Source organism: Durio zibethinus, chromosome 2 (genome assembly GCF_047325235.1).
Source record: "Durio zibethinus cultivar Kanyao isolate XHJ-2024 chromosome 2, ASM4732523v1, whole genome shotgun sequence".
NCBI lineage: Eukaryota > Viridiplantae > Streptophyta > Magnoliopsida > Malvales > Malvaceae > Durio > Durio zibethinus.
This window is the reverse complement of record NC_143163.1, coordinates 29011587-29026029: the sequence shown is the minus strand read 5'-3', so window position 1 is coordinate 29026029 and position 14443 is coordinate 29011587. Positions and strand designations below refer to the sequence as shown.

General features: G+C 34.3%; 1 pseudogene across 1 annotated transcript; it reads right to left on the bottom strand.

Annotated features, from left to right (window-relative positions):
• Positions 1-248: 248 nt before the first annotated feature.
• On the bottom strand, positions 249-14196 carry LOC111317793 (zinc finger protein BRUTUS-like; annotated as a pseudogene). The gene is made up of 15 exons (XR_016331654.1): positions 13649-14196; positions 12956-13165; positions 12199-12393; positions 11737-12101; positions 11209-11434; positions 10839-11007; positions 9532-10758; positions 9180-9351; positions 8840-9061; positions 8625-8762; positions 7960-8194; positions 7764-7823; positions 999-1070; positions 751-921; positions 249-514 (listed from the first exon to the last, which is right to left on the bottom strand). The product of XR_016331654.1 is annotated as a zinc finger protein BRUTUS-like (transcript).
• Positions 14197-14443: the final 247 nt, after the last annotated feature.

Here is a 14443-nt window from a genome sequence, read left to right as displayed (position 1 = left end):
ATTTGGAAAATATATTCAGCGTTTAATGACTTCAGCTTTTTGAAGGACAAATGATACAATCCCGTTTGACTCATACTCAAGAGAAGGGCAAATGCGTCAGCATCTTGAGTAGCTTAAAAATTGTTGTCAGGAGATATATTAGGATACGCTCCCCTCCCACATAGGCTTGTTTTGGTTTCTGTCAGCATTTTGATATGTTGATCGTTGATTGTTTATACCATCAATAACATTTCTATGTTTCTAATAAAAAAAAAAAAAAAAAACCTTGTTTATTTTGCTATAATGAAAAAAGAGTAAAAAGCAACAATAAAAAGAGCTTCACTAAACTCAGAATGTTCCAAAAGAACCCTTCTCTACCGAGAGAGCCCCCAGGCGAAAACCACATAGCCCTTTGTTTTCTTACAACGTAATGCAGCAATTCCCTCTTTTAGCACTGGCAATTTTTCTACACCTGAACTCATTGTCTACCAGAAGAATTCCCCCTTTTTTTTCCTTTTTCCGCCAATGATATTCTCTGTACGTGCGAGGGCAATATAAAACAATATGGCCAATAGGCAAAGTAAAAGTTTGAATACATAGTTAAATTTGCTCTGGCAAAACATGGACATAAATTAAAAAAAAAAAAACCCTAATTTCTTCCATCTATTGGGACGAAAATGGAAAAAATGGATTTTGACTATTATCCTAATGCCAAAACTTTGGTTTTCAAAGCCTTATACAGTAAGTGGAAGCTCTGAGGTATTTACACACCTGAATGAACATGATGACCAGATCCCCTCAGACATTGGAGGTCGAGCAGTTGGTATTTGTTGACTCAACCTTAATTACCCTGGTATTGTATGATCCACAATAGCCACACTTGTGATACAGCCAGTGAAATGTTGCACTTCCCTTCTTATCACAGTCATTGCACAGTATATCCTGGATTAAGAAAACCACTTTGTCAGCACTCCTAAATAAAGAGCCTGAAGAGAAAGTAAAATGGCCGCCATGGTTACCTGACAGCGATTCCTGTATTCTTCTGGAAGCTGCTCAGAAGTCAGAAGCGTGTCAAGCATGCCAAAGTAAACCTAAATAGGGCAGCACAAAAGCTTGAGACGAATTGGAAGGTCTCAAGTAGCTAATTAATTTATGCGGAACTCTCAGGCACTTGTTATGTCAGGCTGATAGCATATGAAAAGCAACGCTGGTTGATGAACAATATGAGCTCAGCCGGCTACCAACCATTTAGTACGTGTTGGGCACTTAATAAGATGATTATATTTCGAAAGGAACTAATATTTAACATAAACCCTACAAAGATACTTTTGCATCTTTGCAATAATATTTTTTTTAAAGTCTCTAATTCATTCATGGAAAACATAAAGGAAAAGAAGATGAAATTCTAGAATTTCATATTCTTATCTTCTTGTGTTTTGTATGGTAAAGAAGTAAAATTCTTAAAGGCTTTGTTTGGTTCATGAAAAAATGATGAACAAGAAAATATGAAGGAAAAATATAAAAATATGGAGGTGAAATTCCTTAATTTGTTTGGGTGTGCTAGGAAAATATCAAGAAAAAAATATTTTTATACATGTTTGTTAAAGTGAAATATATAAGAAAACTAGAGAAAAAAAATCACCCACAGTTGAAACTTTTTTGGCACATCATCTCACACTTTTCTCCTCTCATTTTTTATTTCTCTTTACTGGGTAAAAAAGATAGGTTTTAGTTTCCCTTTTACTATTTAGTTTGGGCCTAATCCATCTCTTTCTTACTAATTTTTCTTTTTACCACTAACCTAAACAACATAGTTTTATTCTTTTTTCCTTTTTGCTTCTTCCCTTCTTCCCTCATGTTTCAACTCTCCTTCATTTGTCTCAAATTGTTTTTGGTGAATCATTTTCAACCTTCTCTCCTATCATTTTTTCTTCTCTTTACCTTGGTTTAGTTTTGGCCTTTATTGTTTATTTTGGGCTTGAATCATCTTTTCCTTTTTAACATTATGTTTAATTTTTCCTTTTGCCACTAAGCCAAACAATTTTATTCTTTTTCTTTTTTGCTCTGTCTCCTTCATCACTTCCAAAACTCCTTCCTATCTCAAATTGTTGTCCTCCTAAGCCTCACTATTCTTACCATACTTTTGCAAGCCTAACATGACTCATGTCGGGCCTTGGATAGTATTTTTCAAGCCCAAGGCAACTAGGCTTTGCCCAAAATATTATTTAATCAATGAAAATTATTTTTATTTAATTTTAATTCTAAAATTTAAATATTATTATAAAAGTAATTTTTAAAAGTAATGGGCTTAAATAAAGCTTTAATGGGTGGGTCGAGTCAAACCTTGGATAAACCTTTACTATATAGATATATTTCACCTTGACAAACATGTATAAAAATCCTAGTAAATCCAAACAAAGGACTTTCAAGCTCCTTCTGTTTTCTTTTCCTTGTGATTTTCTTCTCCAACACAGTTTTTATGAACCAAACAAAGCCTAAGTGAATGTTGCCTCTCATCTACACATCAACACAATTACTTAAGGTCATTTTTGGTTTTCAACTAGTAGCTGCCAGCCCACAAGTGGACTTATGGCAATGTAAAGGGACCAAGTGAAAATAGGTACTAACATGAAATCCCTCAACTTTATGAGGGCAATGACATGGATGGTATCAATATCCGAAAAGAAGTTTGGTGACTTAAACATAGCTTTTATTTAAAAAATATATATATAGCTTTTATTAATGAATTTCAACAGGTTTATTTGGTTGAGAATTTTGAAATGAAGTCATTCTAAAATGCATCAATTTAAAATTATAGCATTTACAAGCATATTGTTTAGATAATCAATTTTTTACTGGAATTTTATTGAAATTTGAAGAGATAAAGAAAATAATATGAACAAAGATTAAAAATGTTTGAGATAAAAAGAAAAAAATGAATAAAAAAAAGTCAACACGGATGTCATAATTCTTAAAAGTGTGTAGATGTTAATAATAAAAAAAAAATAAAAACATATATTTTAAAATAAGTTTTGTAGTTAGGATTAGAGAAAATAAAAGTTACATAACAAAGGGAAAGAAAATGAGAGTTGATGTCTTGTTAAAAACCAAAGAAATTCACAAATGACACCAAAAGGGGCATCATTTATTATTGAGCAAATTTGGGCCTTCAAAAATTTGAAATTTCAAGAAATTTGACAATTCTAACTATTATTTTGCCAAATAAAGTCAATTTATGTTTAGAGTTTGAAATCCTTTCCACAAATGGAATTCCTCATTGAAATCTCTCTTCTAAATGCACTCTAAAATTTTTCTTGATTTTAATAGGAAACAGCATCCATTGTCCTTAAGTTTGCCTCAAATATCATTTTCATCCCTATGGTTCCAAATGTCACATATTTGTCCTCAAACTTCATATTTGTATAAAATAAAAACTCCTTCCGTCAATCTACTTGTTAATTCTTCCATTAACTTGCCATTTATTAGTTATCAAGGCGACACATCATCCAGCTAGTAAATGCTCGTTTCAATTGTGGTTGGCTGCCAAAAGCTGGGTTTTGGACTTTTGGCAACCAACTCAATCCCGAACACTTCAATTTTTTTTTTTCAAAAGGAGCTTTTGACAAACGCAATTTGAACCAACCTTAGAATTTATGGTTTGGATAAAAAATGATCAAATACCCACGTAATTATTCACATATGACAAAGTTACCCTCAATCGTATTTTTTTTATATATTTTTTATAAGGCATATAAAATTATTCCTTTTATTTTATTTTATTTTAAATATATAGCATTACCATCTTTTGATATATTTAAATATTTTGAACTTAGAATGAAAATATGGAGCAAATATAACTATTTTAACTTGAAATAATTGAATTTTTAAGAAATCTAAAAAATATATTTTTAACAAACTTTAAAATTAAATCACAAAATTTTTTTTTGTACATATTAATTTAATTACTCAAAAGTACTGAAAATGACTTATTATTTATTTTTCAACATCATTTTTTTAAACATTTTAATTTTTCACAACATTTTTCAAAGCTATGCCAAACACTTCAATATCTTAAACCACAATCTTTCACACTTATTTTTCACAACACATTTTAAACACACTTTTTCCAAACTACGCTTTTTTCAATTGCAACAGCAAAACCAAACTAAACCTAAGTTAAGTGTTTTTAATGGTTTGATTGATGGAAGGATATTCTTGATGCAAATTGAAATTTTGAGGATAAAATTGTGAAATTCCAAACTATAAGGTCAAGTAGGATATTTAAGTTGAACTTTAGGTAAGGTGGGTGATGGGTGCAATTTACTTTGATAATAATTATATAAGTTACACAAACAAATAAAAATGCCCAAACCTAAAGCATAATATCAACCTCTCTAAACCCTAATGAAATTCTAAAACAATGTTATATGCAGTAATAACTTGAACTAGTAGTAAGCTTTTGTGAAAATCTAATCTTTATTATTACTTGATTAATTGACTTTGTCTATTTTATTTTAGTATCTTATTTTTAGTATAAGGAGTCATTTGGTAATTACACCAAATCCATTATATATTTTCTCATTATGTGTAGAAGATAAATTGCTCCTTTGATTAGCTATTTTTAATGCATAAAAATCTTTGGTTTCAAAACTGAAAATATTCAATCTTTAACCTATATATTTTCGTGCAATTCTAGCATTATAATAAAAAAATTTAGAAAAATAAAATAGTTTTATTCAAGAGATTTCTTTATGGTATTAAAGCACAATTTGAACTTTTGAAAATTTTCACTCGGAGTCCAGCATGGCCAGCGGAATGGAGAGCCCAACATCAAAGGTTACCTCTAACCCCAAAGCTAGCGTTTCCCAATTATTGCATAACATTACCACTCATATTCGAACAGGTTCTTTAGCACAAAAAGGTAATTTTTTAAGTGCCTTGAGTGTAAAACTAGAGAAATAAAATTTATGGATTGTGGATTCAAGTGCTTCAAACCATATGACTGGAGATGCATCTGTATTTAGTAAATACAACCCATGTCATGAAAACTTCACAACTTGAATTGCTGATGGGTCACTTTAAAAAATAACCGGTACAAGTTCTATTATTATTTCCAAAGAGATAACACTTGATTCTGTTTTATTTGTCCCAAATCTAAGTTGCAATCTATTATCTATAATAAGCAAACTTACAAGAGACATTAAGTGTGTTGCTAAATTTCTTCCATATATGTGTGAATTTCAAGATTTGGACTCAAAGAAAATGAATGGTAATGCGAAGATGTGTGCAGGATCCTATATCTTAAAAGTTAATGATTTTGAAAGACAATATCAGAATACCTCGTGTGATCCTCCAATAATAATAAAGATAATACTATCATGTTGTGGCATTATCGGTTAGGTCATCCAAATTTTTTGTACCTCTAAAAGTTGTTTCTCTCATTATTCAATAAAAATCCTAACAACTTTCAGTATGAAATTTGCTAACTATCCAAACATACCCCGTACCATATATCTTAATTAGTTTTACAAAGCATCCCATCTTTTTTCCATGACACACAGTGACATTTGGAGTTCCTCCAGAGTAAATAACATTACTGATTCCAGTTAGTTTGTCACATTTATTGATGATAACACCAAGGTTACTTGGGTATTCCTTATGAAAGAAAAATAAAAAGTGGCCAGCTATTCCAAAACTTCAATAATATGATCCAAACTTAATTCAAAACCAAAATCCAAATGTTGAAAACCAACACAAGTAACACTTTTACTGGATGATTCAATTGAATCTTTTGATGATCTTGATCAACTGCTCGCTCTAAGGAAAGGTGTGAGATCATGTACTCAACATCTAATCTGTAATATGATTTTTTATGAAGGTTTATCACGAGGCTTTTGTTACCACACTAAACAATATGCAGATTCCCAATAATATTCATAAAGCACTCATGCAACCAAAATGGAAGATGGTTGTTCTAAAGGAAACCAGGGCCCTAGAAAAGAACAAAACATGGGAGATTTCAAAACTATCCAAAGGGAAAAATCCAATTGGGTGCAAATGGATTTTTACTATCAAGTACAATGCAGATGGAAGTATTAATATATCCAAAGCTCGCCTTGTTGCAAAAGGATTTACTCAATCTTATAGTGTTGACTATGAGGAGGTGTTTGCTCCGGTTGTTAAACTTAATTCAATCCAGATGTTATTATCATTGGCAGCAAATCTAGATTGGCCACTCCACCAACTAGATGTCAAAAATGACTTTCTTAATGGTGACCTAGAAGAAGAAGTTTACATGAAAATCCCTCTAGGATTCAAAAACCAGGACAATTTAGGCAGGTATGTAAACTTCATAAGTCTTTATATGGTCTCAAACAATCCCCACGTGCATGGTTTGATAGACTAACAAAAATGGTAAAAAAGTATGATTTTTCACAATGCCAGACCGATCACACCATGTTTGTCAAACATTCACCTTAAGGAAAAATAGCCATTCTTAATGCCTATGTGGATGACATTATTCTTACTGGAAACTATGTGGAAGAAATTAGCAACCTTAAAAACCTTCTAACCAACGAATTCAAAATTAAAGATTTAGGACACCTCAAATATTTTCTTGGCATGGAGGTAGCTCACTCAAGGAATGGTATCTCTGTTTCACAACGTAAATATGTCCTAGACTTACTAAAGGAAATTGGAACACTTAGATGCAAACCTGCTGACACCCTTATAAACACAGTGAATAAGGTGGGAATGGAAGAAGGAAGTACACCTAAAGATAAGGACAGATATCAAAGACTTGTAAGGCAACTCATCTAGCTTTCTCATACAATACCAGATATCAATTTTTCAGTTAGCATGGTAAGTAGATTCATGAAGAACCCAACCAAGGAACACTTGAAGGTTGTGTTTCGAATCTTACAGTACCTAAAGAAAGTCCTGGCAAAAGGTTATTTTTTAAGAAGACATCACGTCGAAATGTTGAAATTTACATTGATGCTGATTGGGCTAGATCCGTTACAGACCGAAGATCAACTACTAGTTATTGTACCTATTTGTGGGGAAATTTGGTCACTTGGCAAAGCAAGAAGCAATCTGTGGTGGCTAAAAGTAGCGCGGAAGCTAAGTTTAAAGCTATGTCTCATGGCATATGTGAGGAAATTTGGCTAAAAATGTTGATAGGGGAGTTAAAGGTCTCTGCAAAAGAATCCATGAAGACATTCTGCAACAACAAAGCTACCATAAGTATAGCAAAAAATCCTGTTCATCATGATAGGACTAAACATGTGGAGATTGATTATCACTTCATCAAAGAGAAGATAGAGGAAGGAATTGTTAGGTTAGTTTATACTCCCACATGCCTCCAAATTGCAGACATACTCACTAAAGCTCTCTTTCGAAACAATATCGAGAATCTGAAGTCCAAGCTAGGTATGATTGACATCTACCACCTAGCTTGAGGGGGAGTATGGAAATCTAATCTTTATTATTACTTGACTAATTGACTTTGTCTATTTCAATTAAGTCTCTTATTTTTAGTATAAGGAGTGATTTGGGTAATTACACCAAATCCATTAGATATTTTTTCATTATATGTAGAGAGTAAATTACTCTTTTAATTAGCTGTTTTTAATGCATCAAAATCTTTGGTTTTAAGGCTGAGAATATTCGATCTTTAGCCTATATATTTTCATGCAATTCTAGCATTGTAATAAGAAAAATATAAAAGAATAAAATAGTTTTATTCAAGAGATTTCTTCAGCTTTTAAGAAGAATTTTCTTACCGCCATGTCTCCCATTGATTTGCTACATATAGGGCAGATGTAGTGACTGCATGCATATGCCTGAGAAAACAAAGTATGTGCTGAATTGATTATCAGGCTCTCTACAATATTGTTCTCACTACACCAAGGAAAAAGTCGATGTGTTGGATGAGAGTAAAAGAGCTGAAGATGATGAAGTAAGGAATACTGAATAGACCTGAAAGCATGCTGAATGCATGAAATGGCCACATGGAAGTGCTCTCACGCTTTCACTTGATGTGAACAAAAAATCACAGCAGATAGGACAGTTTGTTTCTAGACCTTTTTCTCGACACTTGTGGTCCACCAACTTCTTGGCAAGACAGCAATTGCATACCATGCAATGGAAGAAATCATCACCAAGTCCCTTTCCAACACGGCATAAATTGCAGAAAGGGCAATGGTAGACAGTTCTGAAATAAATGGAAGAGACATAAAAGATGAATATTTATAGAACAGCAGAAGCAGTCAACAACTTTTGTTCCAAAACTGTCCAAAGTATCCACACCTAAAAAAGAACTTGTTCACAGAATTCTCACAAGAAATTGAACCTGTATTCTAAAAAGGAAAAGCTCAGCCTTTCTAGCACACATGGGATTGTGACCGACTTAGAAAGTCTACTGAAGAAACAACAGAGAACAGAGAAAATGAGGTGCAAACATTCCTTCCATTGTTTTGGGAGGTTTCTGTAGTGCTCCAGATGGTCAAGACAGATCAGACTCATTATACAAACTTCAAAATTACTGAACATTTATAGTATTTCTTCACACTATATACTTAAATGCTCTTTAGATCTTCTACCATTAATAAATTCAGAAAGAATTCTAAAGAAATTGCTAGCACCTTTCATCATCAAAAAATTTGCAGATGCTGCAATAGTACTTTGCCATTGAGAGCCCACCACATGAAGGTGTTGTGCAAACTGGTCCAACAGGCTGTATTTTCAGGCAGCTCATGCACATCATTTCCGTTGTAGCCTTCCTGCAATTAAATAAAATGACAATCAAGCTTATAGAAGTCCATCCAAAACCATGAATAGAAGAATGGCATAAAATTACCTATCCATTGAATGGTCGTTGACTTTGTCATGGCAAAACCTGCATGCATACAATTTACCACAGCAAGCAGCACGGAGTTTGCAATTTCTTTTCTAATGTTCACATCCAAATTCCTGTTTCTCTAGATCTTTGAAAGATGGAGAGCATCCAAGTAAGTCTTCACCATTTGAACCTTCAATTTCTGTCTCTTGAGGAGACTTCTGCTGAGCAGCTATCCAGCGACTGGCATAACCAATGAATTGATTAGAATGAAGCAGTGATACAAACACACACACACACACACACACACACACACACACACACACGGAGTTCATAAGATTGTATTATGGGCTGAGCGAACCTGGTCATAAGATTTTGAATAAGATAAGCTTTTCTCCTTGGATCAAGAGTTGAATCCCGAGAAACTTTTCTGATCTCAGCTTCAAGTTCATTCTGATTCATCCGAAAGATATCCTTCCAGCCAGGTTTAAAAGTGAGATCACTCTGATCAAGGCTTTCATGTACATCAGTGTCTTGAAAGAGAAATTTTTAATTTCATTAGGAAGAGACTGTATCTGAAAATCCTTAGATTCAGATATCTAGAAATTTCAAGAACTAACAACTTTGCACTTCAGCTGACCCAGCACACAAAACAGACCAAAAAAGATAAAATAATTAAATAAATAAGGTCCAGGCAAAAGCATCAAACAAACCTAGGGAAATACAACTCTGAGATGTTGATGTAGGTGAAGATGCAGCAGAAGTTCCTTCCCACCATTCATTAAGCCACTCACTGAACATTGTGTTCTTCGTTGCCTATTTCCATGTGTCCATCATTTTGTTCTGCTCCTCTTGAGTAAGAGCAGAAGTTACCCATGGCAACATTGACTGGAGCACCTCTGCGCCTGTAGCACCAATTATTCGACCAACAATTTTGTCCTGCTCCTCCACAGAAAAATGTCTATCAAACAATGGCCAGAGCTCAAGTTCCTCCCGGAACACATGTTGATCCAGAGTTACTCTGATGGATTTGCACATGCCCTGAAGCTTTGTGGCTTTCTCAATGTACTTTTGCATTGTATCATTTTGCTCAAAAGAATCAGAGTTAATTTCATTCAAGTTATCATACACATTGCTATTGCTCAAGCATTGACAAAGTTGTGTAAGCTTGGAAAGTGCAGATGAAATATCTTCAAAAAGCCTCTCCTCCTGTTTGTGATCCAGAGTATAAGAGTGGCTAACGTTATGAAGAGTCTCCTTAGATTCTAGTGCTGGAAATACAATATCATCTTCTGCATTACTGTGAGCTCTGTATAAACCCCACAACAAGCGAAATCTGCCAGTGAACTGCCTAAGGAAAGTCTCATTGCAATCATTAAGCTTTCCAGATTCAACATCCAAATATTCCAAATCTTTACGGATGGCTTTATGAAATTTGAATATATTATCAATAGGTCTTTGGGGTCCAACATCAGTAGAGCTTATATCTGTTTCCCAGTTAAAAAGACTGGAGTTGAGGGAGGGAGCAGAAGGAGCAAAAGATAATGACCGCAGAGATTTTGCTGCAGCCAGAGAACTCATGCCCAGCTTACTGCTATTCACTCCTAAAGCTGGGACACAACAAGACTGATTATGACATGATAATTTATAACTATCTATTATTCCTGTCAACTGCAAAGAATCAGAGTCTTCTGATGAAAATAAATTTCCACGCTTTACTGGCCTTTTATTATCATCTGCTTGAACACACATTGGCCTTTCCTCAGTAGAACAGATAGATGTGCATGCACAGAATGGTTGGTCAGTATCTTTCCGCATTCTAGTAAGTATTCTTGCAGGACAACCACCAATTGCACTGGAAGACAGACAAACATCTATAGAGCGACCTTTGCATGCCCAACCAGAAAATAATGTAAACAATGCAGAGTTTGATGGTGGAGCTGTCAATATAACTGTGAAAGTTAGAAAAGGGCAAAAAGGAATAAAATAACCTATAGCACTCAATCAATTACAATCAAACCTGCCAAATACATATTTTGAAGGAAAAACCCAGCTTCTTCTTCACTTAACGATCCTACCAACCATGGTAAGACACGCTCAATTAATTTCAAGGGCATCATGCATAAGCTCTGATAAAGAAGTTCTCTCTGTCTTTGAGGGCTAAAATGCTTTCGAGCAAGTGGAAGCACCTACAAAAGCAGTACAGCATACCTTATAGACAGCAGTTGTAGGGGAAAAAGAGATGCCTACAAATGGTTTCAAGTGATATTTGCAGGTAAACTTGCTGACAATTTGATACAACCATTATACAAATGTCAAGAAATGCAAAATCATGTAATCAAACAAAGCAGGCATAGAAACTCATCATATTGAAACAATAAAATACTTGCCTGTACTTCTTCACTATGAAAATGCTTCTGTATGCTATCCATTATTTGACCAGCCTGTGAGCATAATTTTGCATAGAATTCAGCAGAAGACAAGTTGGCTCGTGCACTTTGTATATTTTCAATAAGGAATCTGAGCTTGTTAAATTGCATTTCTTCCTCCGCGTGCTCCTGAGCAAATGATAGTTCTGCATCTACAGCAGGGAATATAACTCTATCCTCAGCAATACTGCAGCAGGAGAGAAGAGAAGTTCATTTGATAACATGTAACAGTAAAAAAGGCAGCTCAAAAATTGTCCTAATACTTTTCATGCATCAAATCATAAATGAAGTTTTTGCTGCATAAAACAAACTCTGGATTCAAAAGCACATGCAAGGTAGGAAGCCCTAGCTATGAAGAAACAACAACCTTAATTAAAGAAGATCATTAATTTGGTATACCTCTTTGAAACATGAAAACAGCATTGACAATAACATCTTTATCAGAGTTGGTTGAACTATTAGATGGGAAAACACAGAGAAAAGCCACACCTGTGAAAGATGCATACTTCAGCAATGAATTGCAACCTCTTGTTGAAGCTGGATAAAACAGAAAAATCACCAGAGAGTTGTATCTTCTTAGCAGACTCAGCTATATCATTCAATTCTCCTTTAATAGCATTATGCCAAAGCATCATTTCATCTATAGGACAGGACAGAGTGGAATCCTTAGGACTAGAACTTAGCTCCATGCATTTCCTTTTACTACTTTTGGAAGATTCACATGCACAGTGACCACTCTCAAATTGACTGGGTAAGACACTAGTCCCGGAAGCTTCACATCGAGCCTTGGAATCGTCTTTGCAACTTTTACACTTCTCAGCTGTCTTTACACCTTCCATCCAGGTGAAAACAACCTTCATTCAATAGAACTTAAAACATGAGATTGGATTCTGGAAGGAACTTTTGTGTTTTAAAACATTAATATCCTATATAACCTAGAAGGGTTGTCACCTGCTGAAGAAGTTTCCCTTTTGGAATTATCTTGCTCAAGCACTTGCGCATATCTTGATGTTCATCAGATGATATAGAGGAGGAAAGCCATGGAAGAAACTCCACCATCATATTAACGGGTATGCTGCAAAGAAATTGCCATACCAATGATGCCTGCTCTTCAAATGTGAACTTCTCAATAAGCAAGGGGAATACCTGCCAATTCAAAGCAAGCATGTCAAATTAAAAGATAATTTTAACTTAGAAGATTTAACTCCTTATTTTTTCATTGGACTGGCTTGTATCATGCCAAGTGATATGATCACATGGAGCAAGATTTGCATATGTAGAGAAAGCACATATTTGTTTTTCTACTTGAACAACTAATTACAAAGCTGAAATTGACTATTGATACCATCCCAAAGAGTAACAATTTATGATCGTGCAACTAAATTAAGCAGTAAAAAAGAGAAATCATCCCCAGAGAGTTCTAGCTCTTTTCCATCAGCTATGAGAAACTTGTTCAGTTGACCAATGTGCTGAAACAAAAACACTGACGAACATGAAAAGCACAAGAATCAGGATAAAGATCTCAGAAATATGTATTGTCAACCTCATTCACCCCAAATTACAATTAGAAGAGCTGCTTTAGCACATCAAGAAGAAAACAACCAAGATTTAAGGACACAAGTTCTTCATCCAGCATTTGGTTTGATGTTTCAAATTCTGCATTTTCCTTAAATGTCTAACACCCATTATTTTAGAAACAAAGAGACACCTGTTCCTCTTCCTTGGACATATGCTGAGTAATTGATGTCTGAAGGGCTCCAGTGCAAGAGGCTAACTCTCTTCGATAGCTTTCATCATTCTGCATATCTGATTTCAGCAACGCAAACAACTGATCAAAAAGGATACTTTCACCCTCATGTTCAAGTGAATATGTTGGAGCCACATTTTTCACTCGTATATCAAGAGCTGGAAAGATGACCTACACATAAGGTAGTTTTGAATTCAGTCTAACCATAAGCAGTCTCAAATATCAGACAAATCTAAGGTGATGAGGCGACCAACAAGAATCGCACAGAAAAAAGACAATTTAAAAAAAATTCAGGCTCATTAAAATAATTGGATATCGTTTAAACTTTTATTTACTTAAAGTTACAATAAGGCAGTTTAGTTCACTTAGGTTTTCTCATGTCTTTTGAGTCATGAAAGTAGAATTATACCGCAGCCGATACATTCAAGTTCTAAAATCAACCTCAATCAAATTCTTTCCTCAATTAACAAACTTTAAAGCACGATAAAAAAGCATTAAAAGTTATGAATTTAGTAACAATTCTGGAAAGCTAACTTTGAGGAATGAGTTAAGAAATTTTCTGAAAATGGTAAAGAGTACCAACAAATACAAAACAGTCAATACAAAGGTTATAATAAACAAGGAGAACAATGAACGAAACGACGACGCACGAACCTCATCTTCGCCTTGGCAATGGTGCTTATATATGGTACGAAGGAAATGATATCTCTCCAACAAATAAGTAAGATCAGTGTCGTGGTGGTTGGTGGCAAAAGCCATGGCGGCTCGATGGAGGCCGTCGAGCTCAGCCTTGATTGCCTTGTGGAAGAACAAGAAGATGAGAATGGGAGATTTAGAGGCAGAGTTTTTCAAGCAACATTTGGAGGGCGTGGATCGATCAATTGGGTTCAAAGGACCTGCCATAATGACTACACCTCCTCCACCCGCTTCTAAACTCGACAATGGAGTCGCCATTATAGAAGAGATGAACGATGTGGTTGGGGATTCGGCTTTCCAAAAACCCTAGATTTTTACCTGTTCAAAGAATTTTGAGATTTCATTTCATACTAGCTTTTTTCTTTTCTTCGTGTGCTGTGTGAAATGATGAAGAACGTGTTTTGCAATTTTGCCTTTTTCTCTCTCTTTGGTTAGAGGAGAGAAGGGGACGGGGAGAAAAGCAATGCGATAGATGAAAGAGGACGTGGCGCCAATCCCCACTATGTACAACTTCTTGTTCAAAAAAATTACTAGATCAACTTTAAAATATGTGGAAAAAAACATTTATAATAATATAATAAGAATAAAGGATACTTTGATTAGAAAGAATTCATATATATTTTTTAAAATTTTATTATTAAATATTTAATTTTAATATTTGATTTAAGATAATTTTATTCTAATAAAATTTAATATATTTTTAATAGTACATAAAATTTTAAAACCAAAAACTTATTCGTTCATATGATATTT